The sequence below is a fragment of the Morone saxatilis genome, unplaced genomic scaffold (assembly GCF_004916995.1).
Source record: "Morone saxatilis isolate NCDOM2014 unplaced genomic scaffold, NCSU_SB_2.0 Contig20, whole genome shotgun sequence".
Classification (NCBI taxonomy): Eukaryota; Metazoa; Chordata; class Actinopteri; family Moronidae; genus Morone; species Morone saxatilis.
The window spans coordinates 808311-815478 of NW_023339763.1; the positions used below are offsets into that span (position 1 = coordinate 808311).

The 7168-nt window shown below is 39.0% G+C and overlaps 1 non-coding gene across 1 annotated transcript; it reads right to left on the reverse strand.

The window, feature by feature from the left end:
• Window positions 1-1430: 1430 nt before the first annotated feature.
• trnay-gua lies at window positions 1431-1526 on the reverse strand. The gene is made up of 2 exons: window positions 1490-1526; window positions 1431-1466 (listed from the first exon to the last, which is right to left on the reverse strand). It is a non-coding gene; the product is annotated as a tRNA-Tyr (tRNA).
• Window positions 1527-7168: the final 5642 nt, after the last annotated feature.

Genomic DNA, 7168 nt, shown 5'->3' on the forward strand with positions numbered 1-7168 from the left:
CTAAATTTAATTACATTTACATATTTCCATAACCACAATAACAAAAAATCGATTTGACGTTAACAGTTAATGAAAGTACAATACTGTTTAAAACTTCAGTTTATGCCCAAATTTGCAAATGCTAGCAAACACAGCTGAATGTCTCGTTTGTGAATTTCATAAAAAAGAGAATAACAGCCTCTGTGCGCGGTTTCTGTATGCAATCGGATGATAGATAAAAAAAACGCATCCCAAAAACACAGACTTTGTGTGCAAAGGCCTATAGCCATATATCTTCTTTATGCCAATCAAACTGTTGTTGCTGAGTCAGTTTTGCTTGCTATGTTAGATAACTTGAACCTGAATACAATATTGTGACAATAAAGAATAAAACTGCATATTCTTATCTTTCACACATTCACTATACAATTTATATTTTTGTATTGTTTATTTTTGTGATTTTAACTTACATTAGATTCAGTTTCTGGCTGGATAATAGGGCAGCATCATTTCCTGAAGCTTTGTGTGTGTGTGCGTTATTAATCCATGACTGCATGTGTATTGGTATGATGAGAGTGTGGATGTGTGTGATGTACCATATAAGCATGTTGCTCCATTAATGCTCTACTGATCCACAGCAGCATGTTCAGAAATACATGGAGGGCTTTAGGATGATAACACACACACACTGTATGGATTGGATGTTTTCAGTTATGTTTTAAGCTCCATGACTCTGGACTGTAAATGTGTTGAGAACAGTTGACTGCTCAGGTTTCTGTATTTCAGCAGTTCACAACACCCACACATCCATTGTGTCGCGACCCGGGCAGGTTGCACCCGCAGGAGTTACGAGTGCTGTGACACAGAACCATCGTTCCACACTACACTTGTTCCTGAGAGGGTCATTAATAAAACCAAACTAAAATCTAAATCTGTAAAAAAAAAAAAAGAGAATACAGAGTAATTACTTAAAGTATGGTATATGCGTGTATTCAGAGTTTCTGTCCTTTTCGATCATCATTTCAGTTCACTTAAGCCTGTATCCCCTTGATCACTGATTCCTTCATGCTCACAAATGCACAAGGCTCAGCCGAAGAGCCAAAGCTCTGAAAAAAAAACAGATTTAACTCATTGGTTTGCCTCTCCACAGAGATCTTTAGTTAAATGCAAAATACTTCTGCATTATGAAGTGAAACCCTGAGAAATGACTGCACTCTTTTCAAGAGCTGCCGAAGTCTGGTGTCGTCCAAGCCACTACACTTATTGTTAGTCTCCCATGGGCTTATTGCCTGCCAAGATCTCAGATCACCCCCAGGGTTAGTGTTAGGGAGCTCAGCAGCGTTTTAGTTAAGATTGCCTTGGAGGAGGAGAGCTCTCAGTGACTCTAAGACAGAGAGTCGTCAGCGCATGGAACAAGCTTGCTTTGCGCCCCCCTGCTCACTAAAACAACATCCTTCGAGTCGGAATGGAACCAGCGACCTAAGGATTCCTGCTATCAACATACACCTACCTACAGTCCTCCGCTCTACCAACTGAGCTATCGAAGGGAGCCGAGAGTACTGAAAGATGGAAGCAGTGCCTTAAACATGAAACAGCCACTTTTTTTAAAGTAAGTGCCCACTGTATGAACCACCTAACATTCACATTAAACTCACGAAGATTTGAGTTCGATCCACTGAACGCGTGACGGGAACGAGCTTTTCTTTTCTGCCAGAATGAATCAATTATTGACTTCGAACAAAAGCTCGGATTAAGCCATCTGCTCAAATATGTCAGCACATTCGGAGAAACAACATTGGACACAGCTAAAACCACATCTTCCGACCGAGACAATTGACCAGCGAATAAGGATCTCTGCTATAACACCTATAGTCTCCGCTCTACCAACTGAGCTATCGATAGGGAGCAAACACGATGTCAAGTCTCGGACTGACAGGGACCTGAAAATGAAGACGGCTTCCAGTGTTATATAATGGTACAAAGCTTGTTATCAGCGTAATTCATATGGAACTGACAGGGACCTGAACATGAAAAATGGCTACCAATTTTCGTCTACGTACAAGCTCGTTTGACACTGTAAATTCCAAATACTTGTATGACGGGACGAGGAAGAGCCTTAACAAATCAAGCAATGACATTGAACTCTTACTCTGACAAAGCATTGCCTATGCATCTGTCTGATTTGGAGAAACAAACATTGGACACCAACTAAAACCACATCCTTCAAGCTGGAATTGAACCAAACGGTGTCTTTCTCCATTTCACATCCCCTCGATTGACTTCCTAAAATAAAAGCACCAGGGAAATGACTGAGGGCAGGTTTATATAAGTCAGATGACAAATACAAATGTAGTTCTGATCTCATACATATGCATGGTGGAAATCAATATTCATTTATTTTAGGGTTGAACTTTTGCCCAGCCTGTTCGTTTAAAAGACCCCCATCTGGTTCTTGCAACACACCCTGCAAAGACTCCCCCACAGATCCAGATGTGGTCGGGGAGTTCACAGCTCTCCGTGAACTCTGAGACCAAAGAACAAAGAGAGACAGCAGGTGTCTGTTCTTCTGCACCCAGGAGACAAAGCAAAGACACATCGCTGTGATCCACATGGATTGACACTGACATGTTATTTTACTTATTAATGTGTTGTGTATATACATATATCAATATGCATATACATAGGCATACATACAGTGTGTGCATTTGTTTGTGGAGTCAGAGTTGGTTGCAATTTATGTTTTTGGTAAAAAAAAATGTTTATGTGTTTATGGAACACTGTATGTAAACCCGCCTTTGTGGCGCACTTGGCTGTCCTCAACACAGCCAACGTTTCCTCTACAGCCTCAAATTGACTTTTTATTTTTATAAAAAGGTTGCAGTTTCTCTGTTTTGCTTTGCGTCTGGTAAACCCAATTTGATTTTCCCACCAACAATTGAATTAAAAACCATATGCGCACCCACGTTTACGTAATCTGAGTCAGGGGCCACATGGATTATTTCCAGGATATTTGGTAATTTCAGTCAATTTCCAGGTGTTTGAATGACTGGAAAACTAGAGTCTAGAGGTTTTCCAGATTTTCCAGGATGTGTGGGAACTCTACTATCGTTCTTTTTAGTTCTCATTTGGGACACTCATATGTGGTCCAGGTCTGATTTACAGTCTAGATCTATGTTAGTAACGCAGGTCACTTCAGGACTGTTCATATGGAATCTGATATGAGCCACATTTAACATTTAATCTGACAGTCAGATCTGAGTAATAAATCAGAGTTGAGATTAAGCCTTGTGGTGTGAACGTTAGATGCCCTCAATGTTAAAAGTATCAGAATTAAATTCATTAATCTGTCATAAATGTGATTCCATGATATCTTAATTTGAGCATTTAAAGTGGAACTACAGCCTGTTAATGCACTTAGATCAGTCATCAGTGGCGGTAAGACTTTTTTAAGCATCAGAGCTCCAATTTAACTTGAGGCATCTTCAACAGCATCTTATCTCTGTTAAACAGTCTTTTTATTACACTGATGGACAGAATTAAAATGTGCAGAGAAGAATAACTGAGTTTGTTACTGAACATTTTAATTCTGTTTTGCTGTAGAGGATTTTGTGTATTTTATTTTATTTGTTTCATTATTTCTTCCTGACCAAATGAACAGCATCCTCCTCTGCCTCGCTCTTTCCTTCATTACCTCATTTCTCTTTAAGATAGAGAGAACCAGGAACCAGGAGGGGAGGGGGCTGTTCCTTGTCAGCTGCCCAGCCTGAGGGCCTCGCAGCTGGGGGACACTTCTGCATGGCCTAGGGCCAATCCTGGAGCCCTCGAAATGACTCAGTCTGTGTGCTGTGTGTATTGCAGGAAATATCAGGCTGCACATCCATCCTCCCTTCTATCGATCTATCGATCTATCTATCGATCTATGTATCCATCTAAAGTAATAAAAAAAACAAGTTTGTTGTGTAATACTTTGGTTTACGACCAAAACTAATGACGTTCCCATTAGCCTCAGCTGTACTTTGCGTTAGGCTCTAATTAGCAAATGTTAGCATGCTAAAATGCTAAACAAAATATTAATAAAAATGTCCCGGTTATCAAAATGTTCATCCAAATTTTCCTGGTTTTCAGTACAGCATCATATTGTGAATACTTTGACAGATATTGTGATATGATTGGTGTTGATTAGTGCAGGAATGATTCACTGAAACGTGACTTTTTTGGGGATCTTTAAGAATCAAATATCTTTTCTTAGATCTGAAGAATAAGATTTGTCTCTGCAAAACTACATTACTTCATTATAATGCCATAGTTTCTGCGATTGGATACTGCACTTGGTCATATTGAGATTAATTTTCACCACAGTTAAGATAATAATTATATAATAATACTTGTTTTCAGTGCTAACGTGGACATTTATAATGTTGTGTCCCACTCATATACCTAACCCAATATAAAGTTATAGGCAAGCAGCTCTTGCTAACCCCCAGAGGCTATCTGTCTGTTTGGCTTTGAAATTGGTATTACATTGAGAACATAACGTGAACTTAACGTTAATGTTCCTTTTATAATTGTATGTGTTATTAACAAATGTTGCTCATTTTATACTGTAAAAAGTACAATATCTGGATGTGCTGGATACTTGTTTCAGCCGAGTACTCGCTCAACTGGAGTTCTTCTGCACTGATTTATCATTTTTTAATGAGTCTGACAGTGTTACAGAGGATTTAAACATCAAAAGCACATTTTCACTCGTGATCCAAATTTTAAACACTAAATGAATCATTAAGGAGGATTTCTTTTTTACAGGGCTCTGACTCACATTCAGCCTCTCTCTCTCTCTCTTTTTTGTCCGTCCAAGTTATCCATCTGTTCGCTCTCTCTCTCTCTTCATCCCTAACCTCCCCTCTTCCTCCTCCTCTGACGCTTTGTCACAGACACACAAACGTACACTGAGCGTGCTCAGCGGGGAGCGTTAGTCATGAGATCATCTCATTAATATCTGAGAGAAATGGTTAATGAGGGTTAATAAGACACCCAGCAGGACTGACGGGCGCATGTGTGTGTACGCGTGTGTGTTCGGGGTTTAATCAGCGGGGGTTTTAGAGTTTAATCTACTCCTCATCACCAAGAGATGAGTGAATGAAGAAAGGGAGGAAATGAATGGTATTGATTACACAGACGACAGTTTCAGCCGACTGATCTGGATGATCGGACGCGAGCGGTCGTGTTCAGCGTGAGTAAGCAGCTCATTGTCACAGTTCACAGTCAGGTGCTCTTCGTTAGTTGCCATGACAACCCTGGAGGCAATCAGAAAGCTCATTAGAGATGTTATTTTGTTTTCTCCTCTGTGTGTACACTGCAACGGACAAGACAATTAGATTAGGTTTATTGTGAGTGGATCGCATGAGATTGTATCGGACAAGGGTTTCAGATGAGAAGGTGAGATTATATGTCGGATAGTGGATTAATTAAAATGAGATTTAAGAGAAAGTGAGGAAAGTTTGATCATATTAGATGAAAATAAAAACAAGGTTTGATTTGGTTACATTAAATTAGATAAAGTGAGACAATGATTGATTATATTAGATGAAACGAGTAGGAAAGTTTAGATTACTGAACGAGACAAGCAGCAACTAGATTAGATAAAATTAGAATTAAATTACATTAGACGACGAGATAACGAGACTCCAGAAAGTCACTGCGTCCAACCAACATGTTCCGAACTCGTCAAATCCTGCAGCAGTCAGTGGGATGCTGCTGTAAGTATCCTCTATAGCTACTGTACTAGCTAGTTTAATCAATGCAGAGTTGCATTAAATCATCACAGACCAGTTATATTAGCAAAAAATGTGTAAAGTCTCAGTTTGACACTACTATTGGAGCAGCTGATAACTGCACAGGTTCCTCCTGATCTCACTTACATCGTTGTAAAAAATAAACCTTAAATAGAAAGTAATGGGAAAAGTGGAACATTTTACACTTCTTAGGACAGCTTGCACTCAAACACGCACATATCATAGAGAGACCCTAACCTAACTATGTGTGACATGAAGGAAGCTACAGTTGCATTTCATTGTGCAATTCTGTATTGTATAATAACAATAAAGGTAAACTTTGTTCCGCAGGTGTTTCACTTTAATTTAGCTGAGCTCATAAACCAAGAGATAAGCTCAGTTCCATAAGACTGAATGTATCTGCTCTGTTATGCAAACCAATGGAGCGCCCCTGCTGGCGCATTACACAGAATGCAGTTTAATTCACTTCACAGACCTGGAAGGCTCTGTCCCTATTATAAATGGACTATAATCTACCTGAGCAAATCTTTTAGTTTGAATGGAACAAACAATTAAGAGTTCATCATCTGGGGGAACGTGAATGAACGTAGAAAATGTTTTAGAATCTACCCAGTGTGTTTCAGTCTGGACAAAGTGGCCTGGCAGATTTTGTTTGGGCCAGAAATCACACAAAATCAGTTTTTGCTCCTTAAAAAACAACATGGCTGCAGCCTCTGTGGCAGGAGCAAAGAAGCAGGGAAGGCTGCAGACCTTCTGCCCTGCTTGAGCCTGGAATCTGATCATCACACACAGCACACACACACAGCGGGTATCATGATGTTTTCTCTGTTTCTCTGCCCCATTTACTATGCGGCTGTCTCTCCTCTCTTCTGTTTGTGCTTCCTCATTCTCAGGCCTTTGTGTTTCTTTCTTTTGATTCTCTCTTCCTTTACTTCTCCTCTGTTGTCCTCCTGTTTCCAGTGTGCAGAACAAAAATAACACATTACTCAAGTAAAATAGAATAGTAAAATAAGTGATTATTACTCCTGTTCCACTTTAGAGTTTGACGCGAAATATTGCTAACCTTCACCTGCAAAAACAGCCCTTATTCTTCAATGGTAATCAAAATTTATTTTACACTGTAAACTTGATGTTGATAAATGTATTACCTCAAACAATCTAAGCTTAAAAAATATTTAGATTTGAGTAACCCATGTTTCTACTGGTTAAGGTAACTTGGGTAAATTAAGTTAATTATACCAATTTATTCAGTTGATGAACTTAAAACTACTCAGTATATTGAACTCATATGCAGCGGCATTTCTCCTAACTTATTTAACTAGGTTCGTTTTCTAAAATAAAGGTAAAGAGAAATGTTTAACCGCTTAAGTTTTTTTTAATTTAAATTTAAATTTAAT